Here is an 18,175-nt window from a genome sequence, read left to right as displayed (position 1 = left end):
GAATTTATCTTACCTGCAGTTTATTATTATTATTATTTTTTGGTCCAAAAGGAAATAATGTGTTTAATAACAGTATTATTTATTATCATATATTATGTATACTATTTAGTACAGGGGCTCCCAATCTCTGGAATCTAATGCCAGATGAACTGAGGTGGAGCAGATGTAATAATAATAGAAACAAAATACACAGTAAGTGTAAAATGCTTGAATCATCCTGAAATGACCCTCTCCACCCACCAGTCCATGGAAAAAATGTTTTCCCTTAAACTGGTCTCTCATGACAAAATGTTGGGAACCGTTGATTGAATACATAAATTATATATATGATACTCATTGATATATGTTTCATATGTGTATGTGCATATATAAATAAAATAAGGAGCACATTTAAACACATACACACAGATATAATATGTGTATTTATAGTAAACATCCTGTCCATATTCCCCTTTTTCATGACTTCCAACAGCAATATCTGGATCTCTTTACCAAGGGGCTTTCTCTTATCCCTGGAACACTCAATTCTACTCTTGCAGCAGACTAAAAGTTCCAAGGAACTAATGTCCTTAATAGCAATAAATGGATGATAGTGCACAAACATTTCACCTTCCTCTCTTCTCTGTTGATGACTTTGAATCCTCTTATTACCAGAGTTTCCAGGAAAAGTAAGCTCTACTTGTAACTTCCTTTATAGTCTAACCTTTACTGACTTCCACCTCTTATTCATTCAAATACCTCATTCCTCTACCAGTGTTTCCTGGGTTCTCTAGCTGAATGAAGTACTTCTGTTTGATCCCTTGTTTTAGAGTTGCCTTTTGGGGAAAGCCAATCTAACAATGAAATACAAAAATATATGTAAGTTTTAAAAATTGGTGTAAATACTGTGAAATATATTGCACTCACTAGATATCCATGTATTACCTGGCATTTTACATTCCCCCTTGAGGTTGAATTGATGACATACAAATACTTCAGGGCAAAGGAATGTGACTGGAGTGGTGTATTTCTGATTTAGGCCACAGCAGATAAAAGCTAGTTGGCTTCTTCCATCTTACTTTTCTTTTACCTTCTTACACTGGAGGCCAAATACCTTCCATTGCATTAAAAGGAGCCACTGCTTATTTGAATTTTTCATTATTGGGAATTGTTATTTTGTGTGTGTGTGTTAGACCACAGAGAAATTGAAATTCATGTCTGCCTTATAGTGACCTAACATTATAATAACTAAAGTATGGTAGCACTAAGTGGAGATCTAATGGAAAAAAATCTCAAATATGAGTCATTATCTTTGTGATAAGAAGTAACACATATTATAAACTGAGACCAACATATTGTAAACTGTACTTATTTTTTATTACTACCAATCAATTCCTCATGGGCTTCCCTGATGGCTCATTATGCTTTAGAATTGTGATGCTGGAAAAGACTCTTAAGAGTCCCTGCAGTGGTTTTGCCATACATTGACATGAATAATTAGCCTCCAATTAAAATAAATACATTTATATTAAAAAAAAAAAGAATCCCATGGACAGCCAGGAGATTCAGCCAGTCAATCTTAAAGGCAATCAGTTCTGAATAATCACTGAAAGGACTGATACTGAAGCTGAAGCTCCAATAATATGGCCACCTGATGTGAAGAGCCAACTCACTGGAAAAGACCCTGACGCTGGAAAATATTGAGGACAGAAGAGACTGGGACGACAGGATGAGCTTGTTGGATGGCATCACTGTTTCATTGGTCATGAACTTGGGCAAACTGAGGGAGGCAGTGAAGGACAGGGAAGCCAGGTGTGCTTGAGTCCATGGCTTCGTGAAGAGTTGAACACAACTTAGTGACTGGACAACAGCAGTCAGTGCTTCACCTCAGCTCTTAGCCATGTTATGACAGGCAACTAACTAAGTTGACATTTCCAAGTCTCAATTTCTACATCTACATAATGGGTTCATATTGTACTGGTTGCATGGGCTATTTTAATAATGTGATGAGACAGTACATATAAGATTCTTAGAAATAATTTTGAACACAGAATTTTCAATAAATGTTCATCATTATATTGTTTTTCTTCTACTTGTATATATATAAAATAGATGTGCATATCTCATGTGTATAGTTATATTTATTTTTTTGTTATTTGTATCCTAGTCACATTGAATTTCTCTCAACAAATCCAAAATACAGAATTTCTCATCAACATAGTTTTATCCCATCAAAAATTTTTTCCAAATACAGAAGAAATCTTATATTTATTATAATTATTCAATTTGTTCCTTTTCAAAAGTTTATCTAGTTAAAAGTTGAAACTATTTCAGTAGAAATGCAAAGCTTTCTAATGTTGAGTGACTAAAAGAAATAAACTTGAGTCTATAGGAAAAATAGTTCTATATTACTAAAGAGTTATTAATTTTAAACATTTTACTCCAAACATTGAAAAAGGTGATTATAACTCATTGTCAAACTAAGTAAAATAATCCTAGTATTCCTAATGTGTGATATTATTGGAACAATATGGTGTTTATTCAACTATGATTTACCTATCAATAAAATAATGAAAATATTTATTTTTTGTGCATGGAACAATTCTTTTGTACAGGAGTATTTTCTCTCAGAAAGCTGAAAAATCTAATTATGCTAGACAAGCAAGATTTTGCCTCCATATAATTTCATTGGACAAAATAATATGTTTCATTTCTTGTTCAAGCTTTAAAACAAGACAATATAATTTTGCAGAACTGTAAAAATACCTCAGAGAGCAATAGGGATTGATGAAAACCATCATTCCACGGGCACTAAAGAAATTTGCCCTGATATGGTCCTTCCTTACTGATAAACATTCAATCCTAAAAGTAGTCTTAAAATTGGCTTGTGGATGAACATAAACATTATTGGTTAAACTTAGGGAAATGGAAAATATTCTCTTAATATTGCATATCAGCATGAAAATTTTACTACATTATTAGAAATGCATTCCTCTGAGAATTATTTAGTAAAAACAACCCCAAATATAATTGCAGCAATTGTGTTCTACCCTACAATGTACATTTGTGACATTACTTACTATAATTTGTCACAATGAAAACTGTACCAGGAAGACTAAGCAACCCTTTGGAAAGTTGTCCTCTTTTAAGCCACTTGGATATTATTTAGGAAATTAGCACACATTATACTGAATGATATACTTGAGACATAGAAAAGTCAGTAAAGTTTTCAAACATTCTAACTTGTGTGATTATGACTGAAATGGGCATATTACTTCAGCTACATATTTGCAAAGAATGATCTTATTTACTAACAAGAAAATGATTTTTTTTCTTTGAATCAGCTACCTCTGTTTCTGAAAAGAAGATGGTATATATGTTTATATAGGTAAATAAAATAAATATTATGCAAATTTTTACAAAGATGAATATTTCTACAAACTTTGGAAGTAAATTGATGAACTCATTACTGACTGGGTGGCTATATATGTTTAATGGAGGGAAATAATCCATGTCCATTATCATGGGTCCATTAGGAGCTCAATTTGCCTGGATTTCAGAGTCTTAGAAAATGACTGAATATTCAAATTCCTAGAAAATATGTTTGTTCCACTATTATATGCATACTTCCCAATACATATCTGGAGAAAGCAATGGCAACCCACTCCAGTACACTTGCATGGAAAATCCCATGGATGGAGGTGCTTGGTAGGCAGCAGTCCATGGGGTCGCGAAGAGTTGGACAGGACTGAGCGACTTCACTTTCATGCATTGGAGAAGGAAATGGCACCCCACTCCAGTGTTCTTGCCTGGAGAATCCCAGGAATAGGGGAGCTTGGTGGTCTGCCGTCTATGGGGTCACACATGACTGAAGCAGCTTAGCAGCAGCAGCAGCAGCAATACATATCTAATTTATTGTAATTTCAATTCTTATAAAATTTAACAAAGATGTTTATCATTTCTATTTGACAATGCTAAAAAAATTGCTTAGAATGTTTAATGTAGTAGACTGCTTAAAAGTTACCGATTAATTCCTTATGTCTATGCATAGTGTAAGCTCACTGTTTCCTGCATTTTGGCTAATTTTACATGTTAAATTTGCTGGGCCTCAGTTTGTTTAGACCCTGGGTCTAACAATACTCTGGGTGTGCCTGTAAGCATCATTCTGGGTGAGCTTAATATTTGAATCAATCAATCAGTACACTGAATAAAGTATTGTCCTCCTTAGTATGAGTACATGCATGCTCAGTTTTGTTTGACTCTTGATCCCGTGAAATCAAATGAAGACCTTAGCTGGGACATTGGTCTTTTCCTGCCACAAGACTCAAACGGAAACATTAGCTGTTCTTGGGTCTCAAACTTCCTGTCTTTCAAACTGGAATTTTCATGTTTCCAAGTGCCCAGACCTTCAGATCAGACTGAAACTACACTATTGGCTCCTTTGGATCTCCAGCATAATGTCAGATTTTAGGACTTCTCAACCTCCATAGATCATGTGCATTCTGTTCACATTTAAGAGCAGGAAGAGTTGAAGTCAAGTCAGAAATAACACTATCCTGAACCATGCTTATAGCTAGCTGTCTTAGAAATGTCTTGTGTATGTGTGTGTGTTTTCAGACTATATTACACACAACAGAGTGGTAAACTAACCTGTTCACTGAAATATCACTGATCTGAATCAGATGTCCAATTTTGAATCTTCTAAGCAACCTTTATTCTTGTCTCCTAAGAGACAGTGTTGCATGCAGCACAGAGCAGTGAACTAATATAGTCCTCACCATCAAAGTAACACACCTAGCAGAAAGGAACTGGGGGAGCACAAGAGGGCTAAACAAGCTATCAATAGCTGTTCTTCCTCAGACTGATGATGAAACATGTGCTCACCATAAACACAGAAAGGATTCTCAGAACACTGTTCTACAGAGTTTATTATCTTTGGCTACAATTCTTGTACCTACTTCCCTTTAAGTAATGTACATTTAATTTAAAATATTTGAAACACTGACTTTTGTTTTCAGAAAATACACATTTTATTTGTAAATTAAACATCCCTACTGAACTGAGCTGAACTGATAAGCTAGAGAAATTCATTTTTAGAACATTATCTATTGAAATTTCTATTCTACAAATATCTGTATCAAAATTAGTATATCCTTCTTGATACAACTCATTAGTAAATTTTTTCAGTAAACATTAAAGTCCTTGGCAAAATAAAAGCTGATTTTTCTCTTACTACTGGTGTTTTAAAAAGCTGATATTTAATAAGAGTTGTTCAGTTCAGTTCAGTCGCTCAGTCGTGTCCGACTCTTTGCGACCCCATGAATCGCAGCACTCCAGGCCTCCCTGTCCATCACCAACTCCCGGAGTTCACTCAGACTCACGTCCATCGAGTCCATGATGCCATCCATCCATCTCATCCTCTGTTGTCCCCTTCTCCTCCTGCCCCCAATCCCTCGCAGCATCAAAGTCTTTTCCAGTGAGTCAAATCTTCTCATGAGGTGGCCAAAGTACTGGAGTTTCAGCTTTAGCATCAGTCCTTCCAAAAGATCTCAGTGCTGATCTCCTTCAGAATGGACTGGTTGGATCTCCTTGCAGTCCAAGGGACTCTCAAGAGTCTTCTCCAACATCACAGTTCAAAAGCATCAATTCTTCGGCGCTCAGCCTTCTTCACAGTCCAACTCTCACATCCATACGTGACTACTGGAAAAACCATAGCCTTGGCTAGACAGACCTTTTTTGGCAAAGTAATGTCTCTGCTTTTGAATATGCTATCTAGGTTTGTCATAATTTTTCTTCCGAGGAGTAAGCATCTTTTAATTTCATGGCTGCAGTCACCATCTTAGTCTAAATTAAATCATCTTGAAATCCATTTCTATTAACATGTTTTCCTGTATTCAACCAAAGTAATAATCAGGAATAATTTTATTGTATAGATTCTAGTGATTTATTTATTCATTCACTTAAGAAAGCTTCATTAAATATTTATGATTAAAAAAATTTACTTAACTTTATTCTGCATGTAAGGGTTCCAACACTCTTATGTTACAAAATAGATTCTGAACCTGGTATTCATACCAGGACTGTGTATACAGTTGTAGATCACATCCCTTAGCCTTATATATATTTCTTTCTTCTGTTTTGTTTGCATAGATACTTTGGGAAATGGTATTACTAATCATGATGCTGCTACTTTTATTTCACTATCTCAAAAGTGTGTTTTAATTTATGATTCATAAGAATGGAATAATTAGAATAATTCAAGGGGCAGAGAACAGTTATCAAGAGAAAATTGATAAAAACTGCCTATAACATTCTTCCAGATAAACATTCTTCTTGGGTTCACATCTGATTAACTCAGATCTGTGAGTGAACTCCTGGAGTTGGTAATGGACAGGGAGGCCTGGCGTGCTGCGATTAATGGGGTCACAAATAGTCGGACACGACTGAGTGACTGAACTGAACTGAACTGAACTACATCTTACAGAACTAATCCAAAAACAAATTTCCTATTGTTAGGCTAAGTTAAAAAAAAAAAAAGGCAGATTATTTTGTGATTTGCATAATGTTGCTCAAGAAGCAGATATATTTTAGCCAGAAACTTTATGCCTCTGTGTTTAATGCACTTGTGGGTTGAAGATTTATCAAATTTCTTTTCCCATGAAACTACTACAGATAATGACTGGTCATGTCAGTTAATTACTTCCTAGAGTGTATTTAAAGTACTAAATCTCTGTGTTTTTTTTTTTTTTTTGAAGAAAGGTGGGCTACAGTCCACAGGGTCACAAAGAGTCAGACACAACTGAAGTGATTTAGCACATACATACATACATCACAATCTTAGGTTAATAGCATTTGTTTCCCAGATTATCAAACTGGTAAAAATAAAGTCTATAAAGTAATTAAAATCATTTTTCATAAAAGCTTAGCAATCATTCATTCACAAACTATCAAATGTAAAAAATCAGAGAAGGAAAGTGTTTATAATACCAATATGCTGGAATAGGCAAGAATTTAATTAAATTTAATTCTCTGTTGCTTTAAGTGTTTGGACCAATAAATAACCAAAAACCTGTCATAACCATATCAAAATTTCAGAGTCATCAATAATACAAGATGTTTCCAAAAGTCAGAGCACTAAACAGAGTTTTCAGAGAAATGGAGATTATTTTAAATAACTCCAGTTTGCTAAGTCTCCCCTAGACCTTATCCTCTGAAACATTCCCTTATCTTTGCAGATCAACAAGCACCTTGCCTTAACAGAAATACTTTGCCTGTCTGAGTTTTCTCCATCTCCTTATGTTTTCTTTCAAGGTGGCGATAGATATTTTATTTTATTTATTTTATTTTTTTTTTAGTTTTTTATTTTTTAAATTTTAAAATCTTTAATTCTTACATGCGTTCCCAAACATGAACCCCCCTCCCACCTCCCTCCCCATAACATCTCTCTGGGTCATCCCCATGCACCAGCCCCAAGCATGCTGTATCCTGCGTCAGACATAGACTGGCGATTCAATTCTTACATGATAGTATACATGTTAGAATGCCATTCTCCCAAATCATCCCACCCTCTCCCTCTCCCTCTGAGTCCAAAAGTCCGTTATACACATCTGTGTCTTTTTTCCTGTCTTGCATACAGGGTCGTCATTGCCATCTTCCTAAATTCCATATATATGTTTTAGTATACTGTATTGGTGTTTTTCTTTCTGGCTTACTTCACGCTGTATAATCGGCTCACATGTACCCCAATGTTCATCGCAGCACTGTTTATAATAGCCAGGACATGGAAACAACCTAGATGTCCATCAGCAGATGAATGGATAAGAAAGCTGTGGTACATATACACAATGGAGTATTACTCAGCCGTAAAAAAGAATTCATTTGAATCAGTTCTGATGAGATGGATGAAACTGGAGGCAATAGATATTTTAATAGATTAAGTTTTAATCTTAGGAATCATGTCTAGAGAAAAAGTCAGTTATTTCAAAGAGAAAGCAACCATATACACAGTTGTGTTCTGTGGGAAATGAAGGGGATTTATCAGGTTAAACTCCTTTGGTGGGTTTCCAATGCAATAAAACAACCTAAAAAATAAAATAAAAATAAATAAATAAAATATTTAATATTGTTCAGGAGGTCCCACTTGGGCTGGCAAATGAGTTTTCTCATCTAACGACACTTTCCTTCTTGATCAGACTCTGCTTTTTTGTGATATTCTGAGAGGATTCAGTTGGCTTGGAATATTATTCACTGCATGTGCTTTTTCCTCCTTGCAGGCCCATGGAAGCTAGCACAGCACATTTCCACAAAGTAATCCAAGCTGATTCTATCAATAGTTCAGAAATGATTTATGAGATTAAACCTACTTATCACCCAGAGTCTGAAACTCTATGAGACAGTTTCAATGCCGTGAAATAGCTTAGAGTTACTGAAAACTGTACAGTGATTTAAAAATCTCCAAAGCTTTCTTGGGAATATCTGGAAAGAATGACACGTTAATAGTGCTCTTCTCAATACTCATTATATAGCCTAAACTGAAAGACAGAAGGTAAATATCAGTCTAATATGGAGAGAATAATGTCAAGAAATCATTGAAGTATGCAAAATTTTGAAGATCATGCTATTGCCTCTGAGAAAAAAAATGAAATAATGCACTAAGAGGCAAGTCACTATAACCTTTACTGGGAAAAAAAAAAAGTGCAGTTTTTCAACACAAATCTAAAAAAGTACACTAGTACTCCCAAGTTGGAAAGCTAGAAATAACTATAATCATAAAAAGAGGAAGATCTTTATAGGAATTCTTTCAGCAAATGCACATTATCTATATATGGCATTTATAAGGGGGTAGGGGGCCAATCCATAGGTCACATGATAGAGAAAGCCCATGAGCTGATGCATTACTAGGATTCATCAATATGCAGGGCTCTTTTCTTCTGGAGAACTGAACCAAAGAAAGGTACGTTACCTTCCAACTTGTTAGGGTTATCTGACAAATTCCATTGATGGTCTTCGATGTGTCAATTTTGGGTTGAAGCATAAAAAGATAAGACTTTATTTTGTTAGCATCTCCTAGATACATATCATAGAAACCTATGTTCCAAATAGTACAGAAGGTGAGAAAATCAGGAGCTGTAATTTTACAGTATTTGCAGACTAATCAATTAACTTGTAAAAGTTTCATTTTTGAAAAATGATCAATCACTAGAAAATACAATGTACATATTTACTCAACTTATTTATATGTTACTATATTTTAAATTACTTCAGATTTTTGAACTGCTATCAATTGGACTGCCTCTCTCAAGTTATATATTTGAAAACTGACTTGAAAGAGAACTATCTAGAAACTGGAAATAAACACTGTTTAATAATTTCTGCCAACCTCAATGGCCAAATTACACTTTCTTTTTTTATTATTTTTAGTATAAACCAGATCATGCATACATTGAAGAGTGTTTTTTTTAATTCTATTGATTTCAGAGTAGACTTTATAATTCACCATGCAAATATATATATATGTATATATATGGCATCACAGTGTTATATGTTTGTCATATAGGTTACATTAAAATTACAGAAAAAGTTAAAAATGGAAATATATTGTTTGGTTGTTAGCAGACCACTTGAAACTCCTGGGTCAGAGACAAGTGACTTTATCCCTCACAGTACAACAAAGAGCAGGAGCTTCATGTTCACATAGGTTCCCCTCGCCCACAAGTCCCATGGGAAATATCCCAAGGGAATGCTGCTGTATAGTGAGTTTTGTCCAGCTGAGGAGCCCAGATGTTCAGGAACCCCCAGTATTTTAAAGGGACTTCTGGCAGATCAGTCTAGCCTTTGTTCCAGAGACAGAATTTTTATTATCTCAATCAGGAAACAAGTCTGCCCTGTCTCTAAGAGATGATGATACTGCGGTTCTAAGACTATTATTCAAACATTCTTAAAAATAGAATCTGGAAAAAAACCTCCCAACATCTCTATTAGGTATAAAGACTGCAAGTGATTCATGGAGAATTCTCTTTTAACAGACAGTGTCTCCAACTGCCCAGGTATCTGAATGACTTAGAAGCTGATATTACCCTGTTAACTCATAACTGATATATAACCTGATAGAGATTTTTTTTTCTGTTTTAAGCCACTGAGATGTGGGGGTTAATTGAATGTTCGAATATGATCTAGTAGTAGTAGTAAAGGCCCATCTAGTCAAAGCTAGGGTTTTTCAAGTAGTCATGTTAGAGTTGGACTATAAAGAAGGCTGATCACCAAAGAACTGATGCTTTTGAACTGTGGTGTTGGAGAAGACTCTTGACAATCCCTTGGACTGCAAGATCAAACTAGACAGTCCTAAAGGAAATCAGTCCTGAATATCCATTGGAAGAACTGATGTTGAAGCTGAAGCTCCAATACTTTGGCCACCTGATGCAAAGAGCTGACTCATTGGAAAAGACCCTGATGCTGAGAAAGATTGAAGGCAGGAGGAAAAAGGGACAACAGAGGGTGAGATGGTTGGATGGCATCACCGACTCTATGAACATGAGTTTGCATAAGCTCCAGGTGTTGGTAATGGACAGGGAAGCCTGGTGTGCTGCGGTCCATGGGGTCACAAAGAGTCGGACACGACTGAATGACTGAACTAAATTGAACTGAGTAGTAGTAATGTTAGTTGCTCAGTCGGGTTTGATTCTTTGCAACCCCATGGACTGTCAGGCTCCACTGCCCATGGGATTCTCCAGGCAAAAATACTGGAGTGGGTCACCCTTTCCTTCTCCAGGGAAATCTTCCCAACCCAGGGATGGAACCCAGGTATCCTACATTACAGGCAGATTCTTCACCATCAAAGCTACCAGGGAAGTCCAATACTTTGGCCACCTGAGGCGAAGAACTGACTCACTTGAAAAGACCCTGGTGCTGGGAAAGATTGAAGAAGGTAGGAAAAGGGAATGACAGGATAAGATGGTTGGATGGTATCACCGACTCAATGGACATGAATTTCAGTAAACTCTGGGAGTTGGTGATGGACAGGGAGGCCTGGCGTGCTGCAGTCCATGAGGATGCAAAGAGTCAGACACGACTGAGCAACTGAACTGAACTAAACTGATAGAACAATAGAATCATAAAATGATATTTATTTTCATCCTACATATAAAATTGACAGTGATTTCATTTCTATTACTAGTACAATATGTTGGAGTGTATTTCTAGTAGAAATTAATACAGACATTGAACAATTAGTGTAACACAAAGATTACTCTTTGTAATCAACCCTAGACTCAAGACTCAGAGGCAACAGTGTTCCTTTTGTAAAATATATCTATATATACCTCAAGTGACATGTTGATACAGAGAGACACATTCATCTGAAGTTTCCTGTTCAGAAATTTCAAAGGGTTTCAGCCATATAGTAATCACTCAACAACCTGGTAGAACTACTTCCTGCTGATTTCAAAGAAATCTCTGCAATCAGTGTCTTGAAACCGAAAGCAAACCTACTTTGAAGAAAAAAATAGTAAGTATTTACTTACTAGGTTGAAAAACTGAAAACAAAATAACCATAAACCTATATTTTTTATGTTGATCTTGTATTATGCTTAATGTTTATAGAGTAACTGGATGCATGGTAAGAAATCAAGAGGCTGTCATGCACACATGAGCATTCTGTTTCTAGGAAGTAAATAGTATGCAGTTGTAAAAGATCTCTGATATCTGTAGAACTTGATGACTTCAGAACATTTATAGACTCTGCAGCTTCAACTTGGCTCCTAATTCAAATATTGATTGTTGTTCAGTTGCTAAGTCATGTCTGACTCGTTGGGATCCCATGGACTTTAGCACATCAGGCTCCTCTGTCCTCCCAGAGTTTGCTCAAATTCATGTCCATTGAGGTGGTGATGCTACATAAGCATCTCATTCTCTGCAGCCCCCTACTCCTTTTGCCTTCATTCTTTTCCAGCTAATATGTACCACAGAAAATTTCCACATCTCTGGGAAGATGCTAGGAATCATATAGGAAATGAGAACTTGGTCCCGGACAATAGGGTTTTATGTTTTGCTCTAATTAAATAGTTCTAAAGTTACATCCTAAAATTTTAAAAGTATTGAAGCCAAAAATAAATAAATAGAAACATTTTTGTCTATTCCAAGCATCTTTCTCAGCAAGATCTATCTGTAACATCTCTTTTGATATATGTGAAGAAATTGTTAGACACTTTATTTTAAATCTTAAATGTTGCCATTCAAATTTTATGTTTTTATAAAACAATAAAAAAATAACTTTATATAGATAGGAAAATAATACATTGACATTAACAGCCTGAATATCAATGAGTCACCTACTCTAAATGCCACACAAAGATTTTCTATGGAGATAAAAGCAGTTTGAAGAACTGAGGCTACATATAAGGTGTGTAAAAATATGGCCCAATGGACATGAATTTGAGCAAACTCCAGAACACAGTAAAGGATAGGGAAGCCTAGCATGCTGTAGTCCATGGGGTCACAAAGAGTTGGACATGACTTAGTCACTGAACAACAACAACAAAAATAAAGGTAGCTGAAGTTTTCTACTATTCAGAAATATGAAATGATCTCAGTAGAGTGATGTGGAAAATATTAATGTTTTCATGATCAGATTAAAGATGAATGTCTGACCTGTGGTATAATGTAAAGAATGAATATCAGGATATGAGCTCCAGAGGATGGAGGGGTTTTTAAACTTTGCTCACTGTATCCATCCTAGCTCCTGACCAATGATGATGTTCAGTGAGTGTCTGCTCAAGGTATGAATGCATTAAAAAAAAAAAAAGAAACATAACAAATTAAAGAAAAAAAAGACAAAAATTCCTTCAGAGCTGTAGCAAGCATCAAGGAAAAATTTTACATATTTGAAAGAAGACTTTCAAAACTGGATAATGAGTCTGAGGAAACCTTAAAGGTGGTAGCCATTTAGAGATGTTGTATGAGTGTGAAAGTCACTCAGTTGTGTCCAACTCTTTGTCACCCCTTGGACTATACAGTCCATGGAATTCTAGGCCAGAATACTGGAGTGGGTAGCTTCTCCCTTCTCCAGGGGATCTTCCAACCCAGGAATTGAATCCAGGTCTCCCTCATTGCAGGTGGATTCTCTACCAGCTGAGCCACAAGGGGTGCCTAAGAAGTCTGGAGTGGGTAGCATATCCTTTCTCCAGTAGATCTTCCCAACCCAGGAATCAAACTGGGGTCTCCTGCACTGCAGGTGGATTCTTTACCAACTGAGATATCAGGGAATCCCTTAGAGATGTTAGTAGCAACAGAATAGGATGAGACAGTAATATAGTATTGCTTTTTCATTATACAACAGAATAACTTGTACATGGTATGAGCACTCATTTAGTATTTGCTTAAAGGCTAAATAGAATTTTGAAAGGGTCAGGTCTGAGACATTTTGTATTACATGTTGTCACTAGATATAGTAGGCATTAATCACTGACCACAATAACTAGGAGTCAAACACATATACCACGATTACTGGAGGGTTTTATACAGACAGTATTTATCCATGTATAGGCAGGCTGTGAAAAAACCACAGGGAACACTGAAGCAACACAGAAGCAGAATAATCCGTGTTGCCACTTGTATTCCCTAAATAAGTTGAGAGGGAAAAGAGATTATCTAGAGCCAGAGGAGAGAGTCGTGTAGAGAAATTACAGAAAGGGAAGAAGTTGAAGGACATTCTGGTCCCACACGGGGGAAAAGGGGAAATATGTGCACTGAACATATTCTCTATCATCATTGGCCAAATAGTGCTGGAATGCAGAGGGCAATGAATTATTTTAATATTTCCTGTGAGTTAAGTCCCTTACATTGGGAAAAGTAGAAATGAGCCTAGGGATTAAATAGATACTAAGGAAGCATAATGTTGTTGCTTAGTCGTTAGTTGTGTCCAGCTCTTTGTGACTCTATGGCTCTTCTGTCCATGGGATTTTCCAAGTGAGAATACTGGAAAATACTGGAGAGTTTGCTATTTCCTTCTCCAGAGGATCTTCCCAATCCAGGGATCGAATCTGTGTCTCTTGGATTGGCAGGTGGATTCTTCACTGCTGAGCCACCAGGGAAGCCCAAAGAAGTATAATACCAAAGTCTTAAAAATTGAGCATTCATAATTATGAGAAAAATAGTTTGTTTTCTCCAAGGTATTTGATTGCTTTATATTTACCCAAATAATTGTCTATGGGAGCACTGCTTGATAGACATATTAATGTTCTGATGATTATTTCAGTACTGTTTCTTTTTTTTTTTTTTCAGAGATCTAGATCTACTAGATTGAGATGTCACAATAGAGGTGTCACAGTAGAATGACTGAATATTCATAATGAATAGAAGTTCTCATGATGAGTTCTAAAGGTCAAAAAGTGAACTGACACACAACAAGGAAATCTGAGCAAATATTTTATTTTATTCTTAGGAATCTCCTGTTCTTTTGTTCTTTTAAACCCCTACACAATGAATCTAGGAAAAAGAGAACACTGTGCTCTCTCTGCTTCAAAAAGATTGTCAAGTTTTAGATATTATAAAGACTGAAATTTCTTTTTTCTGTAATAGCTATTATGAATTCATATTTGTGAAGTACTTAGGAAATAATTCAATTAATACATATTATAGCCATTGGCTATTCATCTGTTTCATTCTAGTCATTCATTTTTATGATCAGAGAAAGTCATAGAGGTTCTATATGCAATTCAAAATTGCTCTAAAATACAAAAGAAAAAGATTGCTTATATTTCAAACTGTCTGAAAAATGATTTATTGCTACATTTCCTCTGAGGACTTTATTGTTTTGGATTTCAGAAATACATTGGCTGTAAACTCTTAAGGCTTTCCATTTTTGTAAGTAATTAAATATAGAATAAACATTGTAAATGTTTTGACTAGGGTGTAATTTTAATCATCTTCTTCATTCCCACCCTCACTAGTTTATCTGAGTTTGAAAAAGCTGAAGGTCACAGAGATCAAAGCCACACAATCATAGTGTGGCTATATAGAAGCTATGTCAGGATAACAATGGCTTTCTAAACTTGCACTGAGGTCTTATCCACCATCCTGGTGGTTTCAAAAGATATATTTGGGAATTTTGGAATTTGTAGTAGGGAAAGTTCTTGTTGAGTCACTAAACTGTGTCTGATTCTTTGCAATCCCATGGACTTTAGCTGTCAAGCTCCTCTCTCCATGGGATTTCCAGGCAAGAATACTGAAGTGGGTTTCCATTTCCGTCTCAAGGGAATTTTCCTGACACAGGTATCAAACCTGGGTTTTCTGCTTGGCAGGCAGATTCTTTACCACTGGGCCATCTGGGAGAACCATAGTAAAGAAAGTCATTGAGAGTCAAAAGTATAGACAGTCTAGGTCCTGCTATCTTGCTTGATTCAACCAGAGTCTGCCAATATTATATTACTTTATATGGCAGCTTTATGGTTTTATCCATTCTGTTAATTGGTATAGTTTTATGTGGTTTAAACTTTGGGTGAAAAGTTCCCTTGATATTTCCAATGTTTCTAAAGAGATTTCTAGTCTTCCCCTTCTGTTATTTTCCTCTATTGTTATGCATTGTTCATTGAAGAGTGCCTTATTTCTCCTTACTATTCTTTGGAACTCTGCATTTAATTGGACACGATCAGTTCAGTTCAGTCGCTCAGTCGTGTCCGACTTTTTGCGACCACATGAATCATAGCATGCCAGGCCTCCTTGTTCATCACCTCCTCCCGGAGTTCACTCAGATTCATGTCCATCGAGTCCGTGATACCATCCAGCCATCTCATCCTCGGTCATCCCCTTCTCCTGCCCCCAATCCCTCCCAGCACCAGAGTCTTTTCCAATGAGTCAACTCTTCGCATGAGGTGGCCAAAGTACTGGAGTTTCAGCTTCAGCATCATTCCCTCCAAAAAAATCCCAGGCTTTATCTCCTTCAGAATGGACTGGTTGGATCTCCTTGCAGTCCAAGGGACTCTCAAGAGTCTTCTCCAACACCACACTTCAAAAGCATCAATTCTTCGGTGCTCAGGCTTCTTCACAGTCCAATTCTCACATCCATACATGACCACAGGAAAAACCATAGCCTTGACTAGACGGACCTTAGTCGGCAAAGTAATGTCTCTGCTTTTGAATATGCTATCTAGGTTGGTCATAACTTTTCTTCCAAGGAGTAAGCATCTTTTAATTTCATTGCTGCAATCACCATCTGCAGTGATTTTGGAGCCCCAAAAAATAAAGTCTGACACTGTTTCCACCATTTCCCCATCTATTTCCCATGAAGTGATGGGACCGGATGCCATGATCTTCGTTTTCTGAATGTTGAGCTTTAAGCCAACTTTTTCACTCTCCTCTTTTACTTTCATCAAGAGGCTTTTTAGCTCCTCTTCCCTTTCTGCCATAAGGGTAGTGTCATCTGCATATCTGAGGTTATTGATATTTCTCCCAGCAATCTTGATTCCAGCTTGTGTTTCTTCCAGCCCAGCGTTTCTCATGATGTACTCTGCGTAGAAGTTAAATAAGCAGGGTGGCAATATACAGCCTTGACGTACACCTTTTCCTATTTGGAACCAGTCTGTTGTTCCATGTCCAGTTCTACCTGTTGCATCCTGACCTGCATACAGATTTCTCAAGAGGCAGGTTAGGTGGTCTGGTATTCCCATCTCTTGAAGAATTTTCCACGGTTTATTGTGATCCACACAGTCAAAGGCTTTGGCATAGTCAATAAAGCAGAAATAGATGTTTTTCTGGAATTCTCTTGCTTTTTCCATGATCCAGCGGATGTTGGCAATTTGGTCTCTAGTTCCTCTGCCTTTTCTAAAACCAGCTTGAACAACAGGGAGTTCATGGTTCATGTATTGCTGAAGTCTGGCTTGTAGAATTTTGAGCATTACTTTACTAGCATGTGAGATGAGGGCAATTGTGCGGTAGTTTGAACATTCTTTGGTATTGCCTTTCTTTGGGATTTGAATGAAAACGGACCTTTTCCAGTCCTGTGGCCACTGCTGAGTTTTCCAAACTTGCTTGCATATTGAGTGCAGCACTTTGACAGCATCATCTTTCAGGATTTGAAATAGCTCAACTGGAATGCCATCACCTCCACTAGCTTTGTTCGTAGTGATGCTTTCTAAGGCCCACTTGGCTCTACATTCCAGGATGTTTGGCTCTAGATGAGTGGTCACACCATCATGATTATCTGGGTCATGAAGATCTTTTTTGTACAGTTCTTCCGTGTATTCTTGCCACCTCTTCTTAATATCTTCTGCTTCTGTTAGGTCCAGACCATTTCTGTCCTTTATTGAGCCCATCTTAGCATGAAATGCTCCCTTGGTATCTTTAATTTTCTTAAAGAGATCAATCTCTAGTCTTTCCCATTCTGTTGTTTTCCTCGATTTCTTTGCATTGATCGCTGAAGAAGGCTTTCTTATCTCTTCTTGCTATTCTTTGGAACTCTGCATTCAGATGCTTATATCTTTCCTTTTCTCCTTTGCTTTTTGCCTCTCTCCTTTTCACAGCTATTTGTAAGGCCTCACCAGACAGCCATTTTGCTTTTTTGCATTTCTTTTCCATGGGGATGGTCTTAATTGGACATATTTTCCCCTTTCTCCCTTGCTTTTCACTTGCTTTTTTTATAGGATCTTATTTGCTCTTTAATTAGCTTATTTGTTCACTAGTTGATTTTCTCCAAAATTATTTCCTCATGAAAACTTAAGCTCCATAGAGGCAAGCTGAGTGTAGCTAGTTTTTGTCAATTCCTTGTAGCCAATATAACTTGGTATATAGTAGGAGTAATTATACTAAAAACAGCTTACAGTCACTGAGTGTGTGTTACACTTAAGGCATTGAGGATAGTTTTGTACTTACTCTCTCATTTACATAGCAAAACACCCCATGAAAAAGGTCCTATGTTTTCCATATTTTAGGCAAGAAATGAATGAACTTTCTCTGTATAATATGTCTAATAAACAATTTATATTCATTTGATTTCATGTTCTATAAAATTAATAATCAGTATATGGCAAGCTCATAGCAATAGTAAAGCCATGATCTAAAACTGTCATTGATCTGGTTTGTCTGATTTCATTTGCTTTTGTAAGTTATACTTTATATGCTCTTTAGCAGCTAATTTAAACACATTTTAGAAATAATTAATGAGATATTTATATTGGGTAGTTATAGAAGTAGATTTAAATTTATA

This window comes from Ovis canadensis, chromosome 1 (assembly GCF_042477335.2).
Source record: "Ovis canadensis isolate MfBH-ARS-UI-01 breed Bighorn chromosome 1, ARS-UI_OviCan_v2, whole genome shotgun sequence".
Classification (NCBI taxonomy): domain Eukaryota; kingdom Metazoa; phylum Chordata; class Mammalia; order Artiodactyla; family Bovidae; genus Ovis; species Ovis canadensis.
The sequence above is the reverse complement of the archived record's forward strand: the minus strand, read 5'-3'. Positions refer to the sequence as shown.